The sequence below is a fragment of the Falco rusticolus genome, chromosome 13, assembly GCF_015220075.1.
Source record: "Falco rusticolus isolate bFalRus1 chromosome 13, bFalRus1.pri, whole genome shotgun sequence".
NCBI classification, from domain to species: Eukaryota; Metazoa; Chordata; class Aves; order Falconiformes; family Falconidae; genus Falco; species Falco rusticolus.
Window position 1 is genome coordinate 22,451,435 of NC_051199.1, and position 14,319 is coordinate 22,465,753.

The window sequence follows — 14,319 nt, forward strand, 5'->3', positions numbered from 1 at the left end:
AAGGCCCAGGGTTTTCTCAGAATTAAATGATTTGCAATGAAAAAAAAATAGTAATCTGTTTTTTCCAAGTATTTAAATATTGTTCTTCATAAAAGAAGGAAAAGTGCATGGGCCTAGTCCTGAAGAAAATGAGCACTGTGAGGTGATCTGAGGCCCAGAGAGACCCACACATCTGCTTTCACCAAGGAGTCTTGAGGTCCCACCAGCTTGTGAGGTGAAGCTCAGGCAGGTGAAATCTGCCCATGGTACATCCCAGCTGTTAGGCTGAAACTAAAACCCACCCTTACCTCCTGAACTTCCACCTTAGGACCAGCATCATGCTCCGGCAACTCGGAGCTGTGTTCACAGGCTCAAAAAAAAAAAAAAAAAAAAAAAAAAAAAAAAAAAAAGGCAAAACAAAAGAGCTACATTTATTGCCATCTCTCTACTTTCCCTTTCTGCCAGCTGAAGTAACAGCAAGTTCTGCAGCAGTGCGGTGATGTGGAGGCCCAGCTCGGCAGCATCAGGCCTGGCTTTATGCGTGTGGCGCCTCTGGCACAAGCAGGGGTGACTTCTCATGCTGCCATCAGATCCGCGCATGGTTTGTGGTCACTGGGACTCGCCATGAGTGCCAATGTCCGGGCATGAGAGCGCTGGACCAACGCCCAAGAGCATGAAACGCTATTGCAAAAACATTTTAAGATGGAAAGGGCTGCCTGGTGCTGAACATGGTTTCAATTAACGAAGCTTGCCTTAAAAAATAAACAAACCAGCGATATACGTGAGAACTAGCATTTCCATTCTGAAAATGAATGACAGCACACAGGTAGGGCACAGTATTATTACTGTAGAGGATTATTTTCGGTAAAGTCACAGAGCAGAGGCGGTGCCGGCGCAGGCTGTGAGAGCCAGGCACCATGGCCGACCACGACGCGCTGCACATAAAACCAAGAACCCCCCAAAACCCCAAAAGAAATATGTAACCCCGCCGCGTTCCGTCCTGCGTTTACACAAGCGCTGCTGGCTGCGGAGCGCATTAATGGCATCCCTGGAGCCCCCGGCCCGCACCGCCCCCCGCCCCCGGGCGCAGGCCCCGCGCAGCAGCAGGCCCGGGCGGGCTCCCCCGCTCCCCTTCCCGCCAGGGCGGCGGGCGGGCTCCCCGCGCCGCCTCCCCTCAGCGCGCCCGGCCGCCGCTGCGCCTGCCCGGAGAGCGCGGGGGGGGCGCGGGGGAGGGAGGGGAAGGGGTCCCCCCGCCCCGGCCGCCGACCCCCGCGCTGCCAGGGCGGCGGGTTTGTTTTGCCGGGCGGCCGCAGCAGGCCGGTCCCGCTCCTCCTCGCCTGGCCTCGCCTCCCGGCTCCGCGCCTGCCTTCCCTCCCTTCCCTTCCCTTCCTTCCCGTCCTTCCCTCAGCGGCGGCGGCGCGTTCTCTGGCGCCCATTTCCGTGCGGCTGGCCACCCTCTCCCCGCGCGGAGTGTCTGAGGGCCGCTGGCTGCTCCGAGCCGCTTGGCTCCTTCCCTTAGTAACAGCTTTTACATTCTGCCTCAATTCCTCCTCAATCTAAATCACACACACACACACACACACACAGACAGACAGAGATATTACTTTTTTTTTTTTTTTTTTTTTCCCCCTCCCCCCTCCTTCCTCGGGACTTAATCTCTAACCCCCCCCCCCCCTCTCTCCCCACCCTCCCCTCCCCCGGCCCCTGGCTCGGGATATAATTGAATATCACAGCACTACTCGCTGGTTATTTTTTTTTCTTCCTCCTCCTGTGTGTGTGTGGTGGTGTTTTTGGTTTGGTTTTTTTTTTTTCTCCCTGTTTTTTTTTTCCCCTCCTCCTCTTGGTGTGGACACCTCAGCTGAAAATATATATATATATATATATTAGCGATACGTATACGTGTGTACACACACACACACACAGAGACACACACAGATGTGTATATAGATCTGTATGGCTGTATAAAAAAAAAAAAAAAAAAAAAGGAGGAGAGACAAACAAGGGTGATTTCTCCATTCTCAAGGCCGGGGGGAGCAGCCGCCCCGCCGCCACTCGCCAGGTAAGGAGCGGGCCGGGGCCGGGGCCGGGGCGGGCAGGGGCCGGGGGTGGTGGGGGTCGCCCCGTTTGTCTCTGTGGCGGTTGAAGGCGGGTGGGGGATGGGCACCTAACGCCCGCCGCGGCCCCCCCTCTTCCTCAGCCCAGCCCCTCCCCCCCTTTTTTGTGTGGTTTTATTTTTAATAATGCTAGTGGGGTGCGGGGGGGCTCCCCTGGGCTGGGGGATGTGTGTGTGGTGTTTTTTTGGTGTGCTTTTTTTTTTATTTTTGAAGCAAACGGCACCCCCTGTTCCCCTCCCCCCCCCTCCGCGCTGCTGGCCTCCCCTCCCCCCACCCGGCTCATTTTTTTTTTAAAAAGGATTTAATATTGGGGGGGGGGGGGGGGCGGCCTCGGCAGCGAATGGCACACGGGAGCCATGGCGAGCGGCCTATTTTTAGCCTGATTTGTGTGGAGAAGCGCCTTCCCCTCCCCCTCCCCGCATATTTACTTATGGGGGGGGAGGGGAGTTGGGGGAAAGCGGGGGTGGGGGGGGGTTGGGGTTTGGGCTGGGGGTGAACTCCAACGAGCGGGGGAGGGGCCCCAGCCCAGCCCGGCCGTTCTTTGGGGGGGACCCGGTGTTTGCCCCCCTCCCCCAGGACTAATCACCCAAGTTATTGATCAGTTTTGCTGTGAAGTTGAGGGCCGAACGTGAAATACCCGGTGATGGCAGGGAGCGCTTTGGGGGAAAAAATCAGGTTTTTTTGCTCTTCCCAGGGGCTCTCCCTTCCTGGGCTTGTGCCTGTCCGAAATCCTGGTGCAAACCGTGCATTGCACCTTCTAGACAGGCTTGCACGGTTGATGCAATGTGTAGCTTTCGCGGTAAGAGGCTGTATGTCCCGCAAGATGTGCCTTGTTATTATTGTTGTACCCCCGAAAGGGTTAACTCTATCGTGTTGTTCCAGGTGAATTTAATCTTTCATCACCGAATTTCCTTTTAAGGCAGCTTGACAGAATAAAAGTCTCCCCTCGCTTGTCTTTTTGCTTTATCCCCCAGAACAGCAAACTTTATATGTGCTTTATGGCAGAGGCTCGTTGCTGCAGATGACACGTGAGTCTGGAGGAAAGTTTGGTTTGTAGGTCGCAGTGTAGGAAAGTGAAGTTTGCTGGTGAAGTTTTTACTACTCTCCAGTGTGCTCAACTTCCTCGTTTTCCTGTCTGTGTAAATCAAATTCTGGACTGATTTATGGGGGGGATCACAAAACTTACTCCTTCTTTATTATTAAAGCATGAGAGGCATGATCAGGAGAACCCATTCTTTGTTGCTTTAAAAAAAAAAAAAAGTGTATATATATATATGTTGTGGGCTTGTCTGACATCCCATCCTGTGGTGCTAAAATAAATGTCTGAGCATGTTGAGCGTATTAACAAGGTCCTTTGGTGTTGGTGGCCTGTACCTGCTGAGTGTTTACTGTGGTAGTGGTTTGTGTCCCTCCGAGGGAGAGGGCACCATTTGCAAATTTGATGTTTGGGTGTTGAGTTGTTCCTGAACTTTTGGGTGCACTGGGCAGTTTTGGGCCCTTGTCTTGCTGTGAGCAACCTGAAGGCTTGTCCCCACGAGGCTTATGCTGGGTTTGGGGCCTTCCTTCGGACACGTGTGTTAACCATCTTTTCAGAATACATTTCAAATGACGGCTGGTTCTGCAAACTCTGTTGTGTGTCTTTGAATTTTTAAGCAAGTGGGTTGTGGCTGAGCATATGAAGGATTTTGTTCCTCTTGGCCATAATAAAAAAGGGCTGCGCTGTTACGGTGGTGGTGCTTAGGGTGCAGGTGGTGCCCTGCAAGTGATCATAGTAAACTTTCTGTGGTTTCTTGTAGTGATTTTTTTTTTTCCCACTTTGCTTTTGGTTAAGATCTAAAGGAATAGCAACATACTGTATTATTTACCTAACATTACCTGAGCCTGTACACTGTCACTGTCTGAAGTTTTCTTAGGGGAAGGTGGATTTGTCTCCGTGAGAACAGGGTTCGCGGGGTAGTGTCTTGGGAACTTGGTGGCATGCCTCCCAAACTGTTACTGAGAACACCTGGAAAATACTTAGGTCTCATTCCACGAGGAAAGGGGAAGGAAATGTAATTGAAATGTATGAAAGGAGCTGGGGTTTGGCTTTCGGGCTTTTTAAATTTTTTAAGACTGTGCAAGAGTTTATGTTTTTTGTTCATTTACACATGCACAGCCATAATGGATGTGTGTAGCGTAAAGAATGCACTAATTACAGGAGATTCTGTTGCTTGAGCTTTTTTCCCCTTCAAACAGGTAGTTATGATTTTTTTCCTGTGCATTTGTTTTTTTTATATGAATACTTTTTCCAGTTTTACTCTCTATATAGTAAGTATTGATGTTTGTGTAATGCTTTGAAGTTGTAAGGCATGGGTGCTGAGTACCCAAGAGCAATACTTCATAGTCATTTTCCCATCATGAAGGAGTTTGACTCAAAAAAGTGCTACAGCCCTAAGCATAAAGAGGCTCTGGATGGATTAGGGGAAATGGTCAGAATTGTTGATAATGTTATTTTCAGGTAATGCTTTTTAGTTAGAAAGAACAGATCTGAATAATGCAAAGAAAACTGAGTTATTTTACCTAACTCGATTTGGGTTCTGGAATTTAATTTAACATGGACTTCACATTTGAGTCAGAATGTGTTTGCTGTTATAAATTTTGTAGTGGCAGTAAAGACCCACATCCTACAAGGATGTGATTGTGCAGAAGTCAGGAAGTCCTGTAAAGAAACACGCACAACTTTGTGAACATCAGCGGTCTAGTTCGGTTGAATAAGCTCTGCAGATGTCTGTGAAGTTGCTCACAGAAGTTAAGTGTGTTTTCTATTAGCGGTGGGCAATAGGATGTGGATCTTTCATGACACCGTTACTTTTTTGGTATCACAGCACTGTTGAGTGTTTTGGGGAGGGCTGAGGCAGTGGCAGGCTTGACACCTTTTCTTCCCTAATACTGTTCCTCTGCTCATCTGGAGTCTCAAGAGGTAGCCACCCCACCCCTGGGTTTTCGCTTGCTTTGCCTGTGTCTTCCTTTCCCTCCGGACCCATAGCTGCTCAGGATTGTGGTGCCCATGTGAATTCTGAGACCTTGCTGGAGCAGGCATTGCTGGCAAGCGGAGAAGGGATAGACACAAACCTGCCACCAGGTCATACAGTGGTCTGGTCTCTGCTTTGGAGGGGAGGGCAAGGAGAGGGTGTACTGCAGGACTGTGTTGTGCCAATACTGTGATACTGAAAGGTGTCATACTGAAGTACAACTAATTTTTAATCTAATTCATGTTATTTACATTGAGAATTGTGATACTCTTATGTGTACTGACCATCCTGTGCGTGTGTGTGTTTGCACATGCGTACATGTGATAATGGCTATATTTAAAGCCCTAAACATCAGCTCATGCAAGTAGCTGCAGGTTGGAGAGAAGTGAAAGTGTATATGCACACTGTAATTATGCATGTTTTGGCTTCTACAAAAAGTGACTACTGCGAGAATATACTTACCGCATGCTCATTTTTAAATAGAAATTTAAGTGTTTGTCTTGGGTGAAGAAGTGTCCAAAGTTTTCCATTAGGAACTGTGATTGACAGCTCTTCTCAATGTTTTTGAGTTGCACTGCAGCGTTAATGTAGTATCTTCAAATTAACAGAAGATGAAGAAACCATTTGTATGTTCCTGCCATTGATGTGGCTACCCCTGTCCCGAATACATGCAGCTTTCTAAGCACTGCAGTATGAAGTTAGGTGGTCTTAATTTCTGTAAAGTAGCTTAATGAGAAGAATGACTTTACTAGAAAAAGGCTCATCCAGTGATCCCAAGCAGAGTAGATGGAGACCGCTTTATTCATCTCATAATTGGTTTCCTCCGAGATAAAGTATGACAATGAAAAGAGGAATGAGAAATATCTGTTGATATGAAACTGTAGAGGAATATATTGGCTTTCTTTTAATTTCACAAAATTGAATTAGCTAACTTGAGGTAAGAAGTAGTGAAGACGAGGCAGCGTAGCTGTCACTTCATGAGAGTTGATAGGTTGAGTGACGAAGTACTAAGTCTGGTCTAGAAATCACTCTGCCAGTTTGTGTGAAAACTGTGAACTTCTCATTAGGGTTCTGTCTTGCAGTACCTAATCCAAGATGAGAAGGCCCTTTTCTTCCCTCTCGTAATGAAAACAAGGCTGAAATTGTTTATACAAAATGCCCTGGAGTCTTAATGGCCGCGTTTGAGCTCAATTTGAGTTTTCCTTTGGTTCTGAAGGATCTGTAGAACTGTGACTCGGCATACCCTTTGAAACATTGATTTTATTTTTTTTTTTTAATACTTTACCACATAGTTTTTTGTGGCATCCTTTAGATTCTCCTTTTTATATCAATAAGGAGACTTAAAGAAAAATTCTTCCTTGATAAGAAGTAAGTGGTCATTCCAAGCTGGAGGATGTGGAACCACAGGGGAAAATGCATGCACCAGTCGGGTGTGTAGGATCTAGCTGGCTTGGCTAGCCAAGGAGCGAAATTGCTGGTGTTGCAGCTTACTCCTGCTTGCTTGCTTTCTTGGATGAGCTGATTGCTAGAAGGATGTCTGAGACTATAATAAAAAGGCTTGGTGAATTGGTGTAGCTTTCTGAAAATACTGAAAGCAGCTCTGAAGTGATAAGCAGAAGTTTTACAGAATTGTCTCAGCCAGTGTACTCAGCATCTTTTGGAGTCTGCACTTGGTCTTTGAATGTAAGAGTGCATGGTGTAATTCAGTGCTATGTGGAGATACTAAGGTTCTTCTAAACAAGTTTGCTTGAATACCAGAAGCAGCATACCTAGGTATGCTATCAGACTAGTACATCCTTTTCTCAGGACGAGTAATGCAAGCAGACTGGGTGTCAATCTGGTGGCACTTGAGCTGGTTCAGTGCCTGTGTGTGGCCCTGTGTGATGCTGTGTGCACCTTGCTTGGCTCCCCAAGCTGCGCAGCACGATGTGGCGGGCACGGATAGCGGGGCCCCTGGATTTGTGCTGCGCGTCTGCTTGGTGCAACATAACCCTTCTTAAGAGTAAAAACTAGCATCTGCGTCTGTAAAGTAAGATATCAATAGTTGTATTTTCAAAGGTGCTGAGTCCCCACAGTTGCATGTGTAGCTGGCAGTCTGTGTGTGCTTAGCGTTTCTAAAAATCCAAGTCTTGCGTGAGGTTTGCTGGCTTTTGCAAACTCCCGTGAGGGTGTAGTTTCTGTTTCTTTCTGGGAGCAGTATTAGTAAAAGGCTACGCTGTGTACTCAGACTTTGTTTATCGTTGTAATTCCTAAGTCTCCATGTTGCAAAGGAGCAATCATGTTTATTAGTAATGTCTAGCAGTAAAAAGTCAGAATCATCCAGAGAAACAAAGAGGTTTTGTTTTTGGTGTTGTTTTTCCTTTGCTTTTATGATCTGAGATTCAGTTCAACCTCTGTGCAGTGTAAGTGTGTGTTACAGAGACACTCTCTGCAACCATATGCCATATGCAAACGTACTGAGTGTTTTTTCAAATCGCTGGAGGTGTGTTACTAGAAATTTTAGCTGTTGTGGTGTGAGTAGTAGGCCTTCCCTTCCCCCTCAGCAGGGCAATGATTTTGCCAACCTGGCAGGGCAGGCGAGCAGCTGTCTGCAGCTAATGCTAGTGCTCCTTTTAACCCATGGGTGGCTTTGGGGAATGATTCAGTCACTTCCTCAGCTGCATGCAGAGCTCCCACTGAACCCCACTGACGTCAGGCTGATGGTAGATTTTTATGAATTAGGACTGTGAAAGTGACTCTGGAAACTTTCCTGTTCTCTATGCTGCTACGTGTCTGCTGGCGGCAAGTAGAGAGTGTACAGAAAAGATCCTTCTGTACAGCCTACTCATGGAGCATTTTTCCAAGGTTACGAGTGAAGGGTCAGATATTTACTATTCATGAAAATGTGGTGCTAAATACTGTGCCCAGTGCCAAAACCACAGAAATTGTCAAGGTTTAGAGCCCTAAATATAACCTGTCCTAAAAGTTGCATCCATTTGACATTAACAGTGTTAAAAGTTCAGGCTCTTCACATGGGTGACCTATTGCTGGCAAACTCAGAGCTGGGAATTCACCTGATGGTGAGCACACGTGAGGTGAATTTCAGTCCCCTCATGGTTGCCTAAAAGTACCAGGCAAAGAAGAGACAGTGTGATTCCTTGCAAGAAGTTGTCCAGGCTGGCCAAGGAGAGGAATAACAAGATTTATAGCTCTCTTGTGTTTTTTGGACAGGCTGAGTAATGCTCAAGTGTCAGCATGACTTCTGAAAATACGTTTCTTGCTTTGTAGAAATAGTAATAAAAAGATATAATTATTTTTTCATTCATCATTGATATTGGTCAAACTTGCAGTCCTGTTGGAACAAATAAGAATTTTTGCCATTAGTTTCAGCAGCAGGGAAAGTGTTAAGTGTGGCTGAAAATTTTACCTTAAAATACCGGTTGACCTTAACAGAGATGAGTCTGCCTGTCTGACCCTCCCTCCCTGCTTCCCAGTCTGTTTAGCTCACAGAAATGATGAGAATTTTTCCTCTTTTAGGTTAAGTCTAAATTTGTGGGGGGAAAAAAAAGTAGTTTGATATTGCATAGACCTATGGGGGAAATAACATGAGATCTGGGTCAAAAAAGTAGGACGTGCAAGATTTGGAAGCTGTTGAAGTGTATTTATTTGTCCTATATTAGGTTAAAGGAAGTATTGGTGCTTTCAGTTTGGCAGTATGTCCTTCAGTCTGCGGTGTTCCGTAAAAGGAAGGCAACTTAAACAATGAATCACTGCTAATTTTTGCATGGATATCAACGTTCTTCTCTTGTGCAGAAATTCTTGCTTGGATATCAACACAAACATGCATTCCTAAATACAGACTCGTAGCAATAAATTTTATTTAGGAAATGCTTTGTAAAAATATGGATTTTTGCCATGATGATATTTGTGAATCTGTAACATATTTACTTTGGGGTTACGTTTGTTCACATTTAGTACTTTTTAATGTGTTTTTAAAGCAAAGTTAGCACAGATGTGGATGGAGGAAAATGAGGAACAGCGTGGTCGAACCATCTATTAATGTTGACATCAAATAAATTGTGCTAGAAACGTTTCTTGTGTAGCAATGGCTTAGCTGTGTCAGGGGTTTAAAGAAGTGGGGTTTGTACTCACTGTACAACATGAAGGTTTTGCTGATGCAGACATGGTACCTGATTCTTCACTTTAATTCAAATGCACAACTAAATTCCACAATCTGGTGTGTCTTTGTTTAGACTGTACATTTCCAGCGCTGTGTAAGATGAAAAAAAGTCAGGAATATGAAGCTTCAATATGTTGAATTGCGATAAAACTTAAAAATACAATGAAACAGCCTACTAAGCAGTTTTGGTGAGCTTCATCTGATAGGAAGAACGGGTATCTAAATGTAGCTGATTAATAGAAACCAACTTTTTTTTTTTTCTCTTTTTAACAGCTTTCACCATAGTAGTAAATATTTCTCACAATTGTTTGAGTTGTAAGAAAAATGCTTTGTGTTTCTGTGACTGTCTTCCAGGGTAGATTCTGAATGGCCTTTGATTACATTAGAAATATCAGTCTGTTTATCTTGCTGTTGGCAAAGTCCATGTTAGTTGGTTCCTCTACTGTCTATGTATGTAAGGTTATTTTGATATGGATTATTTATTTCTAGTTCATCAGGGCCCTTTGTAAGATTCTTTCAATACACAGAGTACACAGTAAATACATTAGAAATTAAGTTCTAAGAGCCTGTTCCATTAAAAAAAAAAACCAGAAAGCCTCCTTGGCTGTTGGGTCATGCAGTTGAGGTGCCTGGGCATCACAACGCTCTCAGGGATATTACTTGCTGGTGAAATAGGTGGTCATTGCTTATGTCTTAAAAATTAGCCCTCTGCTCTCTGTGTGGTTCTGAGGGCTGGTTGTAGAAGCACCAAACTGTATATTCCCGTCAGTCTCCCGTCATTATCCCAGGCACTGAGACTCAGCTGGGGTCCTGTGTTAGATAACTGGTTGCTTGTATGTACTGGGGCACAAAACTGCGCTTTAAAGATCCTGTGTGTATTGACAGAAATGCTAAGATTAAAAACCAGATTATATATATGAAGGATAAAGGGATGGAAACTTCAAGAGGTAGCCAGGGAAAACACTTTTGATGTGTTTTGACTTGTTCTTTGACGCTAAGGATGACTTCATATGAGAGGCTTGGAGGGTATGTGAAATGCAGTGTCAGACTCCGGCTAAGAGTATGTCCATTATGTAGGCTGCGATCCTCTGTTGTGCCAGCAGCAAGGCTTGTGTGTGTTGAACATCGCTGAAGTGTTCCAGAAAGCTGCATTGGTGGTGTTAGAGTACGTAAAATCTTACTTGCGTGCTTAATGTGCCTCCCACTTTCCCAGCTGTGGTTTGTAACTACCTGCTTGTGGAACGATGTTTTTTCAAGCTGAAAAGAAAGAAATGCGCCGTTTTTAAAAACACATGTTCTGAGATCAGGTTAGTCAGTTTTTGTTTGCGTTAACCTTACTGTAAATGGTGAAAGTTTGGAACTGTAATGTACTTCTGTGTGCCTATTGCTGCCTACTTGTATTTGTTAGTCTGGTGCTGTTGGGCCTACTGCTGTTCTGTGTGATTAAAATAACCCCCTAAGCCTCCCCCTTCATAATTAAAAGACAAGTGGTGCAAGATTGTACTGCATCTTTTCTTTCTAAAATTAACCCCTTCCAATGGTCAGTGTGGTCATCCCTCTCCTCTGCTTGGCTCTGCTTCCTCGTCTGTGCTGTAGAGTGAATGCGGCAAATTAATGTACAATACCAGGGTGTTTTGTCTCAGTCCTGAAAGTTTGCATCATCTTATTATTATCCCTTCCTAAGGCTTTGTTTGATTTTTTTTTTTTTTTTTTATCTCCCGCTGCCTGTTTTTTTCCCCTGGGCTTTCTCTCTTCTTTTTGTCATTTTAGCCTTTCTTTTGCATTCTCCCTACCTGTTCTTGTGTCAGTTCTTTAAACCAAATTGGTGCCTTTTTGTTTCTGTTCTCTGGGTTTTCTCTGCTTTCTTCCTGTTCCTCCTAACTTCAGTTAAGTTTACGTACAGGACTTGATGCGTTGTAGCCCTCTTGAGCCCAGGGGGTTAGGTGGGTTTGGGCAGTGCAGCCCCGGTCCCTGGTGGAGCGAAACCTGCCGAAGTGCTGAGGAGGTCCCATTTTGCAGGCTGTGCTGCTGGCACCAAGTGGGGTGCGGGCAGAGGTCAGCGAGGGGCCTGCTTGCGAGCTAGGGGGTAGCTAGGGCAGGCACGCAGGGTAGAAAACGGGGAGGACAAAGTTTGGCAGTGCCATTATTTGATAAAAATAAGCTTGGCTTATTGATCCAGCTCTTGATAAAGTCAGAGGGAGGCTTTGGGGAGAGTTGGTGTGAGTGGTTAGTACAAATGTGGAAAAGCTGGGGAAGTCTGAGCACACCTCAGCACACTGAGGTTGTCTTCGGGCTTCTTAAAAGAAAGGGTTTTATGCAATAAATTTTTGTTGGCATTGTGACTTAAAATTAGTGAAAACAAAGTCAGTCATCGTGAAATCAGTGGCAGTCTTACTGCTTTTATTGTGGGTAGTGTTGACAAGTCACATGCCCCATTGTTCTGGGTGAACAAACACTGCTTTGAGCCTGTGAGCTGGTACGTGTGCACAGGCGCCTTTGTCCTGTGCTGCACAAGTGAGTGTGCGGAATTGCGACTTTGGAGCTGAAAGATCATCTTTAAAGTGTTCACATTTAGAAACTGCATAATATGTGAAATACTCTTGATTGAGTTTTGCTTGGTGTCTTCTTGTCCAGAACCTAAGAAAATAAACGGAAGAGATTAATGCATCATAAACACTCTCCTACCTTGTTGTCCAGCGAAACCTATGGATAGCAGGCTTGTATTCTGGCTCTGCAATAGGCGTGCTTGGGACAGAGAGAATGCAAGGTGTGCTTTGGAGAAGTCAGTAAAAGATTTTTGCTTGCAAGTCTTTCAACTGTAAGTCTGTTGACACTTCAGATGAAAATAGTGTACCTCATCTCTACTGGAGTCAGTTTTGTGGATCACCTTTAAGTACTCTTGCTGTTTATAAGTCCCTGTAATCAGGGTGCAAGTAGTGTTGCTAAGATGGATGCAATAGAGACTGACTGCAGGAGCAAACTTGGCACGTGAAGGCTGTGGATGTAGTCATCCAGCCGTATCTGGGGGAGAATCCCATTGAAATTGCTGTGAGTTTTGCCGGAGGAAGAACTGGAAGATTAGTATTCCCTGCCTACAGTCATTTTATTGTGTTGTTTGTTTTAGTACATCTTAATAATGCTTGCTGTCTGGTTCAGTATTTTTAATTTGTAGAATAAGTTTTTCTCTTTGTTGGCTAATAGTCTTGGAAACTTGGTGCTTTGGTGTATTTTATACCAGTACAAGAGCAAAATGGTCTTGAATTGTCAGAGCGCCGTTGCAGGCGTTACCAGGATGGTTTCATAGGCAATGGCACTAAAGCCAGTAGAAATTGTCATAGCTGCCTTAACTGTGTGTCGATGATGTCAGCTGTGTGTCAGTCAGCCTCTGGTATTAGGCTTCCCCGGTTTTGGTGGCTTACAGGTACTCTGTAAAATTATGCTTTCATTTCAGTACAGCGTAAATGGCAAGTTTTTGGTGTCCTAATGTGGGTAGTAATGGAATATATCCTGTGGGTTAATGTTTATGGTTTTCAGTTTCGTTTTTTTTTTTTTGAGCACGGCTGCAGTTTGTCTACACAGTCCCTTCATAGGGACTGCTCGAATAGAGGGAATTATGGAATTACTTTCTGCTTATAAATTCTCTGAATTTTCATAGGCTTGTCTAGATATGCCGTGGATCCCCAGAGACACACCTCTACTCCTCACGCTCAGAGTTTTGCTTTTCTGGGTTTACTTAGTATACCTGTATGTAACAGATAACTGCATTTACTTTATTTTTAGTTTACATCACTGAAGATTTTCTGTCCGCATAACGATTAGGACAGAAAGCTGGTGTCAGGATTATCTGCTATTTCTGCCACTGTGTGACCTTAGCAAATGGATTAACAAATTTACCCATGCACCAGTGATTTAATACTTAACAGGAGTTTTTTCAGACCAGTTCAGTGCCCTGAGATGATCTGGTGAAAGGCTGTGTCTTGTAACGTGGCTTTTATTTTATTTTTCAGCCTCTGCTTACTTGGGAGTTTTTGGTTTAAGCAGGTGTTCCTTTTGTATTTGTAGGTTTCGTGCTCGTCTTCTGGTTTTCTTTTATGTTGGACAAAATATGGCCCTTCACACTGGAAGTATTTTTCGATAGTGCCCATACTGGTTGAAGAATCACGTTGAAATCTGGCTGCTTGGTTCATAAAGTTAGGCATGCTTGTGTCCTTCATAATGCGGAAATGGCAACCTTGTATGAAGTTTTAAAACACCTGCACTTTTTCCAGACCCTGGCAGCTCTTTGAGGGTGGAGAAAGGCTGAACTTTCTAGGTGGAGCCGCTTCACGGCTGGGTTTCAGAGCACAGCTATGCAAGCAGCTGCTTTTCCAGGTGGTGGAGGTGGGAGTGGGGGTGGTGAGACCCATAAGTTGACCCTGCTCTCGCTGAAGGGGAGGCACACAACAAAAGCTACAGGTAGAGCTCTGGGAACCTCCCTGTCTGGACATAAGTTTCTATCCTGTCATGGTTTATTGACTTCTCTGCCATGCCAGTACAGTGGTTTATTGGTCCTACAAACATCAACTCAGGAAGCATTATGTTATGTTAAAACCTACTGCTGTTTTTTGAGGGTGTTAAAATCCAAGTGGTTTTACTGAACCAGTGTGAGTCCAGAAATGCCTGCGTTGTTACCATGAAGGTGGCAGTAAACTATAGCTTATCCATAGGAACCAACCTATCTATAATAGGCAGGGGTGGGCTGTGAGCTTTTTATATCGGTTTTGCTATCAGACAGAATCTCTGCAGACTGCAGTAGGCCAGCTAGTAGCTAAGCCAGTCTGACACCAGCCTTTCCGTATGTAGTGATCGTGTTACGCATACTGTCTTGGCTGCTTGGGTTTGTCCGTATATAAAGTAGGCATAAGTGGTGACGTGATCTTTGTCATGCCCTTACAACTTAATTTGGGCAAGTCTTCCTTAATAACTTCCTAAATGATTCTTGTTTATATATTTATAGTTAAGCAAATTTACAAGCTCATATGAAACTTTTTTTCGTGCCCTTTATTAAGAGCCGGTG

General features: G+C 44.8%; 1 protein-coding gene across 5 annotated transcripts in view; it reads left to right on the forward strand.

Moving 5' to 3' along the window:
* The first annotated feature begins 1,823 nt into the window (after window positions 1-1,823).
* Window positions 1,824-14,319, forward strand: part of TBL1XR1 (TBL1X receptor 1) — a 117,877-nt gene continuing 105,381 nt past the window's right edge. For 2 of the 5 annotated variants that reach the window (XM_037406828.1, XM_037406829.1), the window contains exon 1: window positions 1,825-2,038. The gene's annotated coding sequence lies outside the window, so the exon portion shown is untranslated. Of the gene's footprint in view, window positions 2,039-14,319 lie in introns of all 5 variants that reach the window. The other 3 variants (XM_037406834.1, XM_037406835.1, XM_037406833.1) reach the window with 2 other exon arrangements.